Raw genomic sequence first — 17,493 nt, 5'->3', positions numbered from 1 at the left:
CTATTTTTCTTCATATACCTCTTTTCCAAATGCTCTTCTTTTGGCTGTTCACATGATTAACTTCTTTCTTTCAGATCTTAGTTTAAACATCAGTTCTAGATGACCACTCTTAAGCATCTCTCTGAAGCCCCTACTCCAACTCCCGCTCATTATTTCCTTCACTGCACTCATCGCCATCTGTTATATTTTGTTTGTTTCTTTGCCATCTGTGTAGTAGAATATAAGCATCATGAGGGCAGGGACTCTGGCTGTCTTAGGCATTCGTGTTTCAGTGACTTACTGTGCCCAGCACTTAACAGGCACACTAAATGATAAATAGCTAATGCACGAATAACTGAAACGTGTTTAGTGGACTAAATGCCCACTTTCCACTTCTAGTCTCTATTTCTCTTTTCCTTTGCTATTTTTCACTCTGTCCCTGTTGTTTTTCTTTTAAGGAGCTACCAATCAATCAGCCAGTATTTTGTGTTTGTTCTTAACACACACAATACTTTCTTCTTAACTAGCACTCAAAGCTTTGATCTCTATTTGCTATTTATTTTAGACCAGAAGACTAGATCTAAGAGCCAGGACTCTGCTCAAAGGCAGGATGTTTCTTAAAAAATAAAATCACTAAATACATTAATGAAAACCTCTGAAAAGATTGTCCACTGGGTCCTGCACTTTTCCCTGAAAAGCCTGAGGGCAGAAAGAAGAAAAACCATTCAGGGAAACGTTGAAGAAATCTGCCCCCAAGGAGAAGGACTGAGGCAAAGATCTACTCCTGCCAAGAAAACCAACAGTAAGGGGAGGAACTTCGAATGCAGCGTGTGTGGGAAGACTCCGTATAACCACGTATTTGTCATCCACCATCAGAAGACTCACAGTGGAGGAAAGCCCAATGACTGTCAAGAATGCAGAAAAGCCTTCAGCTGCAGGAGTCTTAAGAAAAACCTGATGTCAGCGGTGGTTCATGCCTGTAATCCTAGCACTTTGGGAGGATCACTTGCACCTAGGAGTTTGAGACCAGCTTGAGCAACATAGTGAGACTTTGTCTCTATAACATTAATTAAAATCGAAAAAAGAAACACCTGATGTCACACACTGGGAAGAGCCCCTTTGAATGCAATGAAAACTTTCTACAACTGATTAACCCTTACTGGGCATCAGTGAACTCATACTGGAGAAAGTCCTTACGAATGCACAGAGTGTGGGGAATCCTTCAGCGGGAAAGGTATTCTGGCTGGCCACAGCAAACCCACCCTGGAGAGAGGCCCTAGGAACGCAGGGATAGGGCAGAGCTCTATTGGACCATTCATCCCTCATTCAACACAGGACAGTGCACACTGTAGAGACACATTCTGAAGATAATGAGTGTGGGAAGGTTTTCTTTACGGCTCGTCCCTTAATCAGCAACAGAAAAATCATAGTGGAGACAAGCCCTCTGAATGCATTGAATGTAGGAAAGCCTTCCTCCAGAAAAGATGGCTCATTCACCATCAGAGAGCGCACCCTGGAGAGAAGCTCCATGAGTGCAGCACATGTGGGAAAGTTTTCAGTCGCAAGTCCTCTATCATCCAACATCAGTGATGTTTATGCCAAACAGGCTTTGGGGTACCATGGAGGTGCTTCAGCCAGACATGCAGTCCCAAGAGAGACTTAGCATGTTTTTCTTCAAGGTAATGACGATTAATGTTTGAGCACCTTCTATCAACTGCTTATCCTTATGCCTCCATTTGGTACCACAGTCTTAATAAATAGTCTCAATTAACCATCCCATACACTTCATTGGGATATCTCAAATTTGAGATGATGCCTGGAGGATCCCCAAATTGGTCAGAAGCTCTCCAATCAATATGCTTTGCAGGTGTTTGAAGGAGACCCTAAGATAGGCAACAGACATATTATTTATTTATTTATCGCAAGGCTGAATGCTGCAGGAGAACAAGAACTCCTTCATATCTGTGCATTGCTGTGTTCCCAGTGTGGTGCCTGGCACTCATCACGTATTTTCTTTCTTTCTTTCTTTTTTTTTTTTTTTGAGATGGAGTCTTGCTGTGTCGCCCAGGCTGGAGTGCAGTGGCACGATCTCAACTCACTGTAACCTCTGCCTCCCGGGTTCAAGCGATTCTCCCTGCCTCAACCTCCTGAGTAGCTGGGACTACAGGCGCCCACCATCACGCCCGGTTAACTTTTGTATTTTTACTAGAGATGAGGTTTCACCATATTGGCCAGGCTGGTCTCAAACTCCTGACCTCATGATCCACCTGCCTCGGCCTCCCAAAGTGCTGGGATTATAGGCGTGAACCACCGTGCCCGGCCTCATCATGTATTTTCTAAACGAATGAATACCTGAGAACTTGAGCCAAAAATCAAACGCACTTATACAATTAGAAACTGTAGTAAGAAAATAAACATCAAAGAAAATGTGGTACTTATACACAATGGAGTAGTATTCAGCCATAAAAAAGAATGAGATCCTATCATTTGCAACAACATGGATAGAACTGGAGGTTATTATGCTAAGTGAAATAAGTCAGGCACAGAAAGACAAACATCACCTGCTCTCACTTATTTGTGGGATCTAAAAAACAATTGGACTCATAGACATAGAGAGTAGAAGGATGGTTACCAGAGGCTGGGAAGAGTAGTTGGGGGGTGGGAGGGAGGTGGGGATGGTTCATGGGTACAAAAAATAAAAGAATGGGCCGGGCACAGTGGTTCATGCCTGTAATTCCAGCACTTTGGGAGGCTGAGGCGGGTGGATCACAAGGTCAAGAGATCAAGACCATCCTGGCTAATGTGGTGAAACCCCATCTCTACTAAAAATACAAAAAAAAAAAAAAAAAAAAAAAAACAAATTAGCCAGGCATGGTGGCACACACCTACAGTCCCAGCTACTCTGGAGGCTCAGGCAGGAGAATCACTTGAACCCAGGAGGTGGAGGTTGCAGTGAGCCAAGATCAACGCCACTGCACTCCAGCCTGGGTGACAGAGTGAGACTCCATCTCAAAAAAAAAAAAAAAAATTATAAGACCTACTATTTGATAGCACAACAGGGTGGCTGTAGTCAATAATAATTTAACTGTATATTTTAAAATAACTAAAATAGTATAACTAGATTGTTTGTGACACAAAGCATAAATGCTTGAGTGGACAGGTACCTCATTTTCCATGATGCGATTGTTACACATTGCAATGCCGTATCAAAGCATCTTATGTACTCTCTATACACCTACTATGTATCCACAACAATTAAAAATAATTTTTTTTGAGATGGAGTCTCACTCTGTCACCCAGGCTGGAGTGCAATGGCGTGATCTCAGCTCACTGCCTCCCGAGTCCAAGTGATTCTCCTGTCTCAGCCTCCTGAGTAGCTGGGATTACAGGCGCCCACCACCATGACCGGTTAATTTTTGTATTTTTTTAGTATAGATGGGGTTTCACCATATTGGTCAGGCTGGTCTTGAATTCCTGACCTCAGGCAATCCACCTGCCTCGGCCTCCCAAAGTGCTGGGATTACAGGCATGAGCCACCACGCCTGGCCAAAAATAAAATTTTTTTTAAAAAAGATAAGAAACATCTGCTGGGTGTGGTGGCTCTCACCTGTAATCCCAGCACTTTGGGAGGCCGAGGTGGGCGGATCATGAGGTCAGGAGTTCGAGACCATCCTGGCTAACACGGTGAAACCCCATCTCTACTAAAAATAGAAAAAATTAGCCGGGTGTGGTGGCAGGTGCCTGTGGTCCCAGCTACTCAGGAGGCTGAGGCAGGAGAATGGCATGAACCCAGGAGGTGGAGCTTGCAGTGAGCCGAGATCGTGCCACTGCACTCCAGCCTGGGCGACAGAACGAGACTCCGTCTCAAAAAAATAATAATTAAAAAAAAAAAGATAAGAAACATCAAGCTTCTATGTACTTACGGATGCCAATGCCTTCACTGTAGCTGTGCTGTGAGCTCTTCATCTGCTCCTCTTATCTCTTCCTGGAGCTCTGACTTTGGTTATCGGCTACTGTTCTTCACTCGGCTCAGGACCCTGTGTTTCCCTTTACTTGTGGTCTTCTGGCCCCAGACGTTACCTCTGGGTTCTGGAAGACAAACCCATCACCCAACTATCCTTGTTTCTACAGTGGTGTTGGTTGTTTCATCTTTGTTTAATTTTATTGATAACCAAGCTTCCTTAGTCTGGCTCTGCCATTCCACAGCACCCTGGATATAGCCCCTTCCCTTTCTCTGTTTTTTTTTTTCTTGAGATGGAGTCTTGCTCTGTCACCCAGGCTGGAGTGCAATGGTGCGATCTCAGCTCATCGCAACCTCCACCTCCCCGGTTCAAGCGATTCTCCTGCCTCAGCCTCCTGAGTAGCTGGGACTACAGGCGTGTGCCACCACACCCAGCTAATTTTAGTAGAGGCGGGGTTTCACCATGTTGGCCAGGATGGTCTTGATCTCTTGACCTCATGATCCGCCTGCCTCGGCCTTCCAAAGTGTTGGGATTATAGGCATGAGCCACCATGCCCGGCCTTTCCCTTTCTCATCATAGATTCACTTGTAGCTGTGGAAGGGAAATGTGTTCATCCCAAAAAGTTCGGAGTCCTTTGCAGCATCCAGGCGCAGCCGTGGCAGCTGGGTGGGGTCCCAGGCTGAAGAGGTTAGCCACTGTGAAAATGGCTACAGGAAATGGGGCTGTGTCTAATCTCAAAGAATACCACAAAGCCAAAGTTAACTCCAGACACTGCTCGTCCACAAATGGTCATCCCTCAGCACCAAAGCAACAGACATGAGGATGTGACTGAAGGCCAGGCCTATGAAACATGGTGTCCTCCTTCTTGCCCTCAACATTAGTACCCAGGAAGCCAAAACACAGACTGTCCTGTCCACACCTACACAATAGAGACTTAGATCAGCTTCCTCACATCTATGGCTTTAAGAATTCCTGCTTAGGAGTGAAGCAGTAATTTCAGACAGCAGCTGAGAGAGCGTGAGCACCAGGATGGGGAGGAGGATAGGCTCTTGCTATCCACGCATTAAAAAGCATCATTATTTTAATTTCTTGTCCCATATTGGCACTCCTGTGGATGAAGGATAGAGAATTAGCATGGCCCTCCCTTCTTTCATCCTATAAATGAGCAGGAATGTGGAATTTCAGGCAGGATAAATGGAGTGATGGTGAATCCCAGTAGCAGAGGCCTCAAAAAAACCAGTCATCATGATGATCAAATATCTGGCCCCTGGTGTGGTACCCAGCCTGTTGAACATGCCAGAGGTGCCATATAAAGATGTGGATTCCTCTCCATCATACTTGTGTATAAAACCTGTGCAGACTCTGCAGAAGATGCAAAAGACCATCTACTCTAAAATCAGAGGTTCAGGATTTTGAGCCACTTTATAGATGCTCATGATAAAGTAGCTTGTATGAGCTAAAGTGTTGACAATGAGCACTGAGCAATGCTTACTGCAGCAGAAGCTGTTCGTTGTCTAGCCAGAAGTCATTCTTCACCTCCTTAACGATAAGAACTCTGGTTCTATTCTGAGTAGCAGAGCACCCAACTATATTTCTTGGCTTCTTTTGCAGCTAGATATAGCTAATCAGGCCAATGAAATATTGATATATCAAATATCAGGCGAATGCTATGCTGATAAAATTCAAATTTTTTGGATAGGACTTCTGGAAGGGTACTTAAAAGAAAGAGTGACAGCTAGGACACTCCCTTTTGGCCTTGTCTTTTCCTTCTTTCTACCTGGAATGTGGATTTAATGGCTGGAACCCCAACAGCCACCTTGTGACTTTGAGGACATAAGCCATGCCTTAAGGATGGCAGAGGAGAAAAACAGAAGATGGCTGATTCCCCGATAATCTTACGGAGGCTTCATATCAGCCCTGGACTGCCTACTTCTGGACTTGAATGTGAGAGAATAAAACCTGATGTAATTAACCATTGTACTTACAGCCAAAGAAAGTTCCTGTTAAACTTTCCAAAACAATACATAGATTCCACAGAAAAAGAGCTAACTCTTCCATCCTCATATTGGGACCAGAAGGGAGGTGAGCTGTACCTCACTCTGCAGCTGGCCTGACCTCAGAAGCTTTATGGTCAGCTCCAGAGCACTGACGCCTCCAGGATTGTAGCTCACAAGGGCAGAATAATAGTCACAGAGGAGGTGTTGACCTTCCCTGTCCCCATAGCCCAGCATCATTCTTCGCAAATCCCTCATAAGTATCTGAGAGTTCAATCCCAGCATCTTTCAAACATCGTTTGCCTGGTTCTCTTCAGGTCAACTTCTCTGCCAGTCTTACTAAAAATATATCCATTCATCCACATAAAACTATCTTTTCAAAGTACACACAGAATGAATTATAAACAAAATATACAACCACACTATTCACAGTTGGCTAACTGGTTGCCAAGAGTCACTTCAATATGGAGTTCTTGACTATTATTACACCTGGCTGTGGAGATGCCTGATGACCCTCCAGGTCTACTACTTATCTCATTTTGTTGTTTGGAAGTGGTAAAAGGGACATCCCAAGCATCCTCTTGGTGCAAGACAATGACATGATATAGGCTGGAAGGTGTTTCTCATTTAAAGGTCTATTTGCTTTCCTCACAACATGGGTGCCCATTCCTGCTATTTCTTTCCTAATAATCCCCAACAGCTACCCTGCTAGGAAATGAGAGTTTTCCGTAACTCCCTTGAAAAGCCATATCAGTAAGTCTATCTGACGGAAGCATGGATGGAAATAAGATCTCCTCTATTTACTATGACTTTATGAGTTTCAAAGAATCCATAATACTCCTTTAGCTATTGTGGGGGAACAAGCCAAGCAGATATCAGCAAACCAAAGACAAGCTAAAACCAACCCTGAATGTCCTGTGTCTGGGCAAAGTGGGTGTGGACCACTGTGTCACTTGGCTTGACAGAAACTGCCCAGATAGACCTCCAGGTCCCAGATACCTTTGCATTCTTCAGTCTTCATGGTTGCTCCTTTCAAATACCAGATAAAATGCCAGATCAGCATTTGTCAGGTTCCAGAAGTCCATTGGTTATGCTTGTGATGTCAGCAGCTGTCTTGGCCTCATTCTGTGGCTCTTTCCTGGACTGCTGTTTGCCACAGCTCCTCTACCATCAGCGCGACTTCATCAGTCAGAGATGGCCAGAAATTTCACAAGTAAATTCCTGCTATACTAGAGTTCTTTAAGGATGTGGCCACGACACTAAGGCTCCTTGCGCAACTCTAAGACAGTAAGAGATTTGCTTCCTTGAAGTTCCTGGTGCTAGGATCAGAGCCTCTCTGTCATTCTCCCCCAGGGGCTTGTCTCCAGGTTCCTCCTTCCTTGATCCAGGCCTGTGCCTCTGCCTTCATCACCTGATCCTAGCCACTGCTCCTGCTCCACCATGAGTCACTGCTCCTCGCCCACAGTTGTCCCTTGCAACAATGCTGCCATTAGAGGGACCAGGGGTCATAGGCAGCCATGCTCCCAGTCTTAGCCTAAATTCCCTAGGAAATAGAGCTTGAGGCAAGGATTAAGAGCTGGTGCTTTATGAGGTGCAAACCTAGGGCAACATGAGTGAGGAAAAGGAAGTGAAGCAGGAAAGGATGGGAAGAAATGCAAGATGATCTGTTTGCCTGTTGACTTCTACTTCACCAGCTGGGAAAGAGAGATTATTCAGCATGTGCATCTACTTGGCTCTGTAAGAAGTCCACATTCCAGTGTACGTGGAGCAACCATTCCTCAAGGCAATAATGGGTAAAGGGAAGCCAAAGGAATTAATCGGATCAGCTTCCTCCATCTCTCAGATGCCCCTGCCCTTCAGATGGCATCACCCAGCCATTCCTAGGGAAGCTAGCCCCACAACCCACTGCATGGCCCTTCAATAAGGCTGGAAGTGGTGTGAGGGGTCCGAAACCTGAGTGTGCAGCTCTTTGGCCTTTGGCTGGCAGGAGGAGAGCCTGGCACTCCCAGGTAGGTAACCATCCAGCCGCAGGTGGTGCAAATGTACGAGATGAGTGGGTTCACAGGCCCTGGCAGCTGAGGTGGAGCAAATGGCCAAGGGTCTGTGCAGAGGCCTAAGGGATGTGACGAGGCACAAGACACACGCCCGATGAACTCCCTCTGCTGCTTCACTCCAAGCCTGACTTCCTGCCTCAGGTCTGCCTGCCTCTCTCACTATCTGAGGCCTTTGGCACCTCTCTCTGTTATGTTGAATCTCATGTACCCCAAATCTTCACCCGTTTGCCACCCAAATCCTTCCTTTACATTTTTGGCTTTGCCCTCTTCCATGATGATGAACAGATTCCATATTCATTTCTCTTAACGTCAACTTTCACATCAAAGTAAATGGCCTTTTATGGCACTACTGCTGCTTAAGAAAGGCAACTATGCTTTCCTGACAGGATGTCAGACCTATTAGAAGGAAATAGATGTTCTCATAAGTTTTGAAGAACTCAGGGTTAATCTACCTGTAAGAGACAATGAAGACTCGTGGGTTTTTATTACAAGGTGTTCCAATTCCACCCTACTGCTGCGTGACACCAATTTATGTGCTGCAGTGGGAGAGGGGTGCCACTGCTGTTCAAGGCCACATTATTCTAAAGTAGTGCCCGTGTCCATGTGTGAAGAAAGTCTGAATTTTCCAGAAGCACACAAATTAAAGCCAAGAAAAGCAATGAGAACCATATTAGTTTCAGGTACTTTTACCTTCTCTGCATCATACAGTGAAGAGTATACTCTCCTTCAGTTACTGATCATGTAAGTACCAGTAAATACTCTGGGGATATCCCTTCCCCGTGGAGCCTGATCCCTCGTGCATGCACACTGGGGGACACTCAAGAAATAAAATTAATAATTATAATATTAGAAAATATAGAAAAGAAATAAAGTAATGAAGGACAAAAAGGCTTCACAGAGACAGTGAACAGAGGCTTGGTGCTGGTGAGAGAACAAGCCTGGTGGCCATCTTGGGGAAGGATTATGCAGGCTGAGGAAGAGGCAGAGGGCTCCAGAGTGGAAGCTTCACCTGACTGAAGAAGGACAAGAAGGTCAGCATGGCTGCAATAAAGCAAGCAAGGGGCAAGTCGTAGAAGAGATCAGAGAGCTAGTGGAGGTGGATGGTGTAGATTATGAAGGGGCTGTGGGCCATCATAAAGACTTTTGGCTTTTATTCTGAGATGAGGGAGCCACTATGTTGAGAATAGAATGTGCAGGACAAGAGTAGAAGGGGTGGGACTAGTTAGCAGGCATTTGCAGTGATCCACACAAAAGATTATGATTTGAACCAGGGGGGTGGTGGTGGTCATGGTGGTGGTGGTGGTGAAATGTCATTAGATTCTGCATGTATTTTGAGAGTAGAGCCGGCCAGGCACGGTGGCTCACGCCTATAATCCTAGCACTTTGGGAGGCCGAGACAGGTGGATCAGGAGGTCAGGAGATCAAGACCATCCTGGCTAATGCGATGAAACCCCGTCTCTACTAAAAATACAAGAAATTAGCCGGGCGTGGTGGTATGCGCCTGTAGTCCCAGCTACTTAGGAGGCTGAGGCAGGAGAATCTCTTAAACCCAGGAGGCAGAGGTTGCAGTGAGCCAAGATCCCACCATTGCACTCCTGCCTGAGCAACACAGCGAGACTCCACCTCAAAAAAAAAAAAAAAAGAGAGAGAGAGAGTAGAGCCAATGGAACAGGATGTGTGGCATGAGATGAAGAAAATGATGACTCCAAGGTAGCTGCACTGAGCAACCAAAGGATCAAGTTGCCATTTACTGAGGTGGGGAAACTGCAGGGGGAAGAGGTTTGGCAGTGGAAGAGGGGGAACAGCAGAGTTCACTTTCGAACATGCTACATTAAAGATGTTTATGAAACATCAAGTCAAGAGGTGGAGGAGACAGCTCAAGGTCAGGGGAAAAGCCCAGGCTGGAGATATAAATTGGGAGCTGACCACATTTGGGTGGTATTTAGAGCATGTGGGTGGAACAAGATCATCTAAGAGTAGGCGCCACAAAATAGCATTTCAGTCAATGGCAGACCACATACATGATGGTGGTTCCAAACAATTACAATGAAGCTGAAAAATTCCTATTGCCTAGTAATGTTGTAGCCATTGGGGGAATACATTACTCCTGCTTGTGGCGATGCTGGTGTAAACAGGCCTACTGCGCTGTCAGTTGTGTAAAAGTACAGCAATACAATTATGTACAGTATATAATACTTGCTAATGATAATAAACGACTATGTTACTGGTTTATGTACTTACTATACCATACCTTTTATCGTTATTTTAGAGTATACTCAGTATACTCCTACTTCTAAGAAAAAAAGTTAACTGTAAAACAGCCTCAGAGGTCCTTCGGGAGGTAACCCTGGAAGCAGGCATTGCTATCCTAGGAGATGACAGCTCCATGCCTGTTATTGCCCTTGAAGACCTTCCACTGGGACAAGATGTGAAGGTGGAAGACAGTGATATTGATGACCCTGACCTTGCATAGGCCTAGGCTAATGTGTTTGTGTTTTAGTTCTTAATTTTCTTTTCTTTTCCTTCTTCTTTTTTTTTTTTTTTTTTTTTTTTTTGAGACGGAGTCTCGCTCTCTCCCCCAGGCTGGAGTGCAGTGGCGCAATCTCGGCTCACTGCAAGCTCCGCCTCCTGGGTTCACGCCATTCTCCTGCCTCAGCCTCTCCTTGTAGCTGGGACTACAGGCGCCCGCCACCACGCCCAGCTAATTTTTTGTATTTTTTAGTAGAGACGGGGTTTCACCGTGGTCTCGATCTCCTGACCTCGTGATCCGCCCACCTCGGCCTCCCAAAGTGCTGGGATTACAAGCGTGAGCCACCGCGCCCGGCCCTTTTCCTTCTTCTTTTTTCTTTTTTTTTTCAGACGGAGGCTTGCTCTGTCGCCCAGGCTGGAGTGCAGTGGTGTGATATCGGCTCACTGCAACCTCCACCTCCTGGGTTCAAGAGATTCTCCTGTCTCACAGCCTCCCCAGTAACTGGGACTACAGGCGAACACCACCACACGCGGCTAATTTTTGTACTTTTAGTAGAGACGGGGTTTCGCCATGTTGGCCAGGCTGGTCATGAACTCCTGACAGGTGATCTGCCTGCCACCGCACCTGGCCAGAAAAGGTAACTTGTTGAAGGACAATTCTTTTTATAAATTTAATGTAGCCTAAGTGTGCAATAGTTATAAAATCTACAGTAGTGTATAGTAATGTCATAGGCCTTCACATTCACTCACCATTCACTGACACACCCAGAGCTGAAACCGACCCAATAGTCCCACAGACGGGTTTTTTTTTTTTCGATAAACACAGAATGTGTCCCTTCTAGTCTTTTGTTGTTGTTGTTTTGTTTTGTTTTTTGAGACACAGTCTTGCTCTGTCACCCAGGCTGGAGTGCAGTGGTGCGATCTAGGCTCACTGCAAGCTCTGCCTTCCAGGTTCATGCCATTCTCCTGCCTCAGCTTCCTGAGTAGCTGGGACTACAGGCACCTCCCACCACGCCTGGCTATTTTTTTTTTTTTTTTTTTAGTAGAGACGGGGTTTCATCATGTTGGCCAGGATGGTCTCAATCTCCTGACCTTGTGATCCGCCCGCCTCGGCCTCCCAACGTGCTGGGATTACAGGCATGAGCCACCATGCCCTGCCTTCCCTTCTAGTCTTAAAGCTTGAAACTTATCTGAGTTCCTTCCTCAGGAAAGAACCCCAGGCCTCTCAAAAGTATCAAAGAACGGGCTGGGCACCGTGGCTCATGCCTGTAATCCCTGCACTTTGGGAGGCCAAGGTGGGTGGATCATCTGAGGTTACGAGTTCGAGACCAGCCTGGCCAACATGATGAAACCCTGTCTCTACTAAAAATACAAAAAATTAGCTGGGTGTGGTGGCGGGCGCCTATAATCCCAGCTACTCAGGAGGCTGAGGCAGGAGAATTGCTTGAACCTGGGAGGCAGAGATTGCAGGGAGCCAAGATCGCGCCACTACACTCCAGCCTGGGCAACAAGAGTGAAACTTCATTCTCAAAAAAAAAAAAAAAGAACGGAAACTCACCAGATCACCACATCCAGACAGTGAGACACCCGGCCTCTCATGCATCATGATTTTAACCTACCCCTCCTGAATTCCTATTTTCCCACACATTGTTACATTTCTTCCCTGCTATATAAACTCCTCACTTTAGTGGGTCAGGGAGATGGATTTGATACTGATCTCCCATCTTCACAGCTGCAGCACCCAATAATCGTTTCAGTCATTAGCCTCCTGTGCGGTGAGATTATGGTCTCAGTCATCGGCTTCTTGTGCTGTGAGTGGCAGGACCCAGACCTACAAGAAAAAAGTTAACTGTAAAACAGCCTCAGAGAGATCCTTCGGGAGGTATCCTGGAAGCAGGCATTGCTATCCTAGGAGATGAAAGTGTTTTGGTAACAGAGTAACTTCCAGTCTTGCAAGCTCCAATCATGGTAAATGCCCTGTACGGGTGTACCATATCTTTTATATTTTGTTGTATCCTTTCTATGTTATGTTTAGATACACAAATACCATTGTGCTACAATGATCTACAGTATTCACCACACAACCTGCTGTACATGTTTATAGCTTTGGAGCAATAGGCTATACCATATAGCCTGGGTGTGCAGTGGGTGGTACAGTCTAGGTTTTCGTAAATACATTCTATGATGTTCACACAAGAACAAAATCGCCTAAGAATGCATTTCTCCGAGGGTATCTTGGTTGTTAAGTGATGCATGACTAGGCCGGGCGCAGTGGCTCACGCTTGTAATCCCAGCACTTTGGGAGGCCGAGGTGGGCGGATCATGAGGTCAGGAGATCGAGACCACGGTGAAACCCCGTCTCTACTAAAAATACAAAAAATTAGCCGGGCGTGGTGGCGGGCGCCTGTAGTCCCAGCTACTCGCAGAGGCTGAGGCAGGAGAATGGCGTGAACCCGGGAGGCAGAGCTTGCAGTGAGCCGAGATCGCGCCACTGCACTCCAGCCTGGGCGACAGAGAGAGACTCCGTCTCAAAAAAAAAAAAAAAAAAAAAACAAGTGATGCATGACTGTTGTTTGGAAAACACTGGCTTAGAGGTGAGGAGAAGAGGAAATACCTAATGAGATTGAGAAAGAGTGAGCAGTCAAAGAGGAAGAAAACCAGACAGTATTTCTAGGAGCAGGGAGTAGCCAAGTGTTATCAACTGCTGTTAATAAAGTGAGATGAGGACTGACAATTGATGTGGTAACAAAGAAGGGATATCTGTGATGGGGATGGTTAGCAACAAAAAGAAAGGGGTACTCCAGACACACTGAAACCAGCCAATAGTCCCATAGACTTTATTTTGGATAAACATAGAAAGTGACTCTTTGGTGGTTTTTTTGTTGTTTGTTTTTTGTTTTTTTGAGATGGAGTCTTGCTCTGTTGCCCAGGTTGGAGTGCACTGGCACAATCTCTGCTCACTGCAACCTCTCCCTCATGGGTTCAAGCGATTCTCCTGCCTCAGCCTCCCGAGTAACTGGGATTACAGGCATGCACCACCATGCCTGGCTAATTTTTCTATTTTTAGTAGAGACGAGGTTTCACCATGTTGGCCAGGCTGATCTCGAACTCCTGACCTCAAGTGATCCACCCACCTCGGCCTCCCAAAGTGCTGGGTATGATAACAGGCATGATCCACCGCGCCTGGCAGACTCTCTGGTCTTAAAGCTTGAAGCTTATACTTATTTTATCATAGTTCCTTTCTCAGGAAAGACCCTCAGGCCTCTCAAAAAAGTATCAAAAGATGATTCTGAGAGAGCACTTGATGAAAAAAAAAAGTATCAAAGAACTGAAACACGAGATGATGGCATCCAGACAAGGATACACCAGACCCCTCATTCATCATGATTGCTTCCTTATTCCTCCCTAGTTCCTGTTTTCCCCCACACAGTTACATTTCTTCCCCGCTATATAGACCCCTGGTTTTAGTAGGTCAGGGAGATGGATTTACAGCTGGTCTCCCATCTCCTTGGCTGCAGCACTTGATTAAAGCCTTCTTCCTCCTCTCAGTGATTGGCTTTTTTGTGCAGCAAGCTGCAGGGCCTAGACCTTATCCCTGGGGTTTCCGTAACAACATCAGCGAGTGGTGTCTTTCATATGAAGCATCTTCTGAAGGAAACTGCCCATCCCTTATCTCCTGTGGAAGGAAGGGTGGGGAGATTCCCTTTGGCTGTCATTTGAGCTGGCAGGGCTTTGTCTCTACCACATGTCCTTTATCCCCACCAGCCCTAGCTGCCTGGACCAAATGCAGCCAATCTATGGACCAGTTAGAGGTAAGTGTGGTTATCTGTGCAGAAGAAACCCAAAATAATACTGGCTTATACAAAATAGAAGTTTGCATCTCTCTCATGCTAAAGCCCAAGCTCTGTTCCAACAAATTACCCGGGGCTCCGTTCCTTCTACCTTGTTGGTTTACCATCCCTAGGGTGTTAACCTAGTTCACACGGCCCATGATGATTTACTATGTTCCAGTTAGCGAGGGGCTGGGGATGCTGGGGAGGGCAAAGGGCAGGAATAATGAGAAGCCTTGGGAATCCTTGAGCCTATCTAAAAATTGGAGATTCTGCTGGAGAAAGGTCAACTGGACATTGTGGCTTGTATCCAAACGAGGACATAGATAACTAAATTTTCTCTTGGGAATCTGAACTGGACAGAAACCTGGCACTTTATTGTGGAAAGGTAAGTGAAAACTCACACTAGCCTGAAGACCCGCCCACCCCTAGGGCTCCTGGGGAGTCTGCTAGACCTCCACGCTCCAGCCTCCTTGGGGCAGCAAGACTAGTTTACTGGTTCTTCTTGGAGATATGGCTGTTTTTGGGGTTGAGGTGATTTTGGGATTGAAATTCCATTTTCCTTTATTCCGAGGTGCAATATTGGAACAAACATCCCTGGTTACTTAAAGTAAACTGAGATCACCTCTGTGCTGGCCACGAAGGGCCGATGCATGGAGGCGCAGCAGCGGGGACACCGCCAGGTGCCTCCCCTCCGATGGAGCACCGCAGCCCGGGAAGGATCCTGCGTGGGTCAGGGGCGCCGCCTTCCGCCCTCACAGTAGCAGGGATGCGAAAAGTCCCACGCCGGGCGGGGTTTGGCGCGGCCACCGCCCAGAGCCGGCACCGAGGGAGGAGCGGCCCTTCGAAAGCCGCTGGCAGGGATTAGCCAGCTGGCCAGCGTTCCTCCAGGCCGGTCAGGAGCGTGCGACCGCAAGAAACGCGGCCCCGGGCGCAGGAGGCCGCAGGGTCCTCTAGGAAGCGGCGTTGGGAATGAGAAGGCCAGCCGCGCCCCGCGGAGGATTCTGGGAGTGGTAGTTCGACCTCATGGTTGGCCGGCGCTAGGCGTCCCCGCCGGCTGTTAGATTCCTTTGTCGTCGGGCTCGGCTTCCTCAGTGTGTGGCTGGAGGTCGAACCCAGGGTGGAGGAGGGCTGAACGCATCCCCTTTTAATCTGAGTGCCCGGGAGGAGGGTGGCGGGAGGACCCCCGGGTGGGGGCGCGAGGCCGCCCGCGCGTGCATTCCCGGCCTCTTGGGGGACCCGAGCGGCGAACCCCAGGCCCCTTCCCTTGCCGCGGTTGCCTCCAGCGCGGGCCAGAGGAAGGAGTCTCCATGGAACCTGGGGGCAGAGGTGAGGATTTGGGAGTGATGCGGGCTTGGTGCCGGCTGGAGAGGGGGAGAGGGAGAAAGGGAGAAAGGCTGCCTCTGGCTGGGGCAGGCTCAGGGAGGAGTAGCGTCACGAGCCCCTTCCTACTAGCCGGTATCACTTGGGGTTTTGAGGGACAGCCCGCCACTTCCATTGCCCTCCTGGTCTGTAGGGCGCTGGATGCCTCCCTTGCCCAAGGGAAAATATCAACACATCTGACAATTTGGCTTTTGATAATGACTTCTGTTTTGATCTCAGAGGAGCCCAAGAAGGCAGTAGGAAGGGACTATCTGACCCTTTTGGATGGTAGGGAAAGCAGGAATTTGAGAAATCGCGGAATTTGTTTACAATCCTGTTTTGTTTTTGGTGGTGGTGGTGGTTTTTCCATAAGACACATCACTTTTCTGAGTCAGGCAGTATTGTATTAATATCTGAAAAGTCAGTGTTCAAGAAGAATTTAGTCTTCGTTTATCCTGTGAGCCTGGGATACAACAGAGATTAATCACTGAGGCGTGGACATACAAAGACTTTTGAGTATTATTTTGACTACTTAGCACGTGCAAGATAAAAATATGTTTAATTTATATGTCCAGATGCTCATAGGAGTTCTACTGGAGTTTAAGGGCAGAGGAGAACAGGAGGAGCCTGAGGCAGCAATGGTCAAGGTGTCTTGATTAAAAGATATTATGCGATTGTCCTTTGGTTCCCAGTGTTGACTCTTCTTAGATGACAACTAGCTGGTGTGTGGCACTTCCTGCTAGTTTATTGCAAGGACAGAGTAATCATCATTGCTCCTGTCTCCACTTTTAGGATCACTTTTTGAGGACTCAGACCTTCTCCATGCTGGAAACCCAAAAGAAAATGATGTGACTGCTATGCTGCTGACCCCTGGGTCCCAAGTAAGTTTAGATTTCTTCTTTCTTTTCCTTCTGTTCTCAGAGCAAGGATATCTTTCCTTCCATTATTTATGGAATTGCTCAGCCCTGATTCCTAGACCACTGGGTTCATCCTGATAAACTGATGGCTGATGACCCCGAAGGAAGTGCTCTTCAGTTATGCAGAACTTTCTTCCCAGCGTTGCTTTCTCTCTACCCACTGAGTGTTTGCTGCACACACATTGAGTACTGTAATTGGCCTTGGTGAGATGCAAAGAAGTAAAAGCCACTTGCTCCTGCATCGTGGAGTTTACTAAGGCAGTGAGAGGTATATAAATAAAATAGTTAAACATGAAGAAATATATATTTTTTAAACGTAGAAATGATTGGTCCTGACAAGTCATAAAAGTCTCTGAAAGAGATTTTTTTTATCATCTGTTTGGGAGAAGTGTGGGATAAAAACTGTACTTTGAAAAACAAGAAAGAGTGGGTAGTTGGAGGGTAGAATAAGGGAATATTCCAAGACAGAACAGCTTTGGCCAAAAAATAAAAAAAAAGTCTTCAAATGATGAGGGAGTTGGAGGTCTTCCAAGGATGTGTGGATGTGTGAGTCACTGTGGGTTGACCTAGACTGTGGTGAGGGAAGCTTGGTTGTGTTGTACCCAGACCCCAGGACAATCTACACTCGGTCTTATTCCAGAGGCAAATGAAGGCCCCATGAAGGTTTTTAGAGGCCCAGCAAGATGAAACATGCCATAGCTGATTGGAGAGAGAAGATTAGTAAAGATGCTTCTGTAAGATCTGGCCAAGACAGTGGGAGATTGGCAGACCCTTTGGTTCAGGTGCTGGGTCTCTTTATTTCCGTCACACCAGGCATACAGGTACTGATGATCCTTATAAAACCATGGGAGAAATTGCCAGTATTGATTTTGATATGTGAATTTGTAGATCGCTTTCAGAGAGATGAGGGGAGAGAAAGTCAGTAG

The 17,493-nt window shown here is 46.7% G+C and overlaps 1 long non-coding RNA gene across 1 annotated transcript; it reads left to right on the top strand.

The window, feature by feature from the left end:
* Positions 1-15,214: 15,214 nt before the first annotated feature.
* Positions 15,215-17,388, top strand: LOC129462570 (uncharacterized). Its single transcript, XR_010115434.1, has 3 exons — positions 15,215-15,617; positions 16,443-16,531; positions 17,208-17,388. It is a non-coding gene; the product is annotated as an uncharacterized lncRNA (long non-coding RNA).
* Positions 17,389-17,493: the final 105 nt, after the last annotated feature.

This window comes from Symphalangus syndactylus, chromosome 14, assembly GCF_028878055.3.
Source record: "Symphalangus syndactylus isolate Jambi chromosome 14, NHGRI_mSymSyn1-v2.1_pri, whole genome shotgun sequence".
Lineage (NCBI taxonomy): Eukaryota > Metazoa > Chordata > Mammalia > Primates > Hylobatidae > Symphalangus > Symphalangus syndactylus.
Note: the sequence above shows the minus strand (reverse complement) of the source record. Positions and strands in the feature narration are given on the sequence as shown.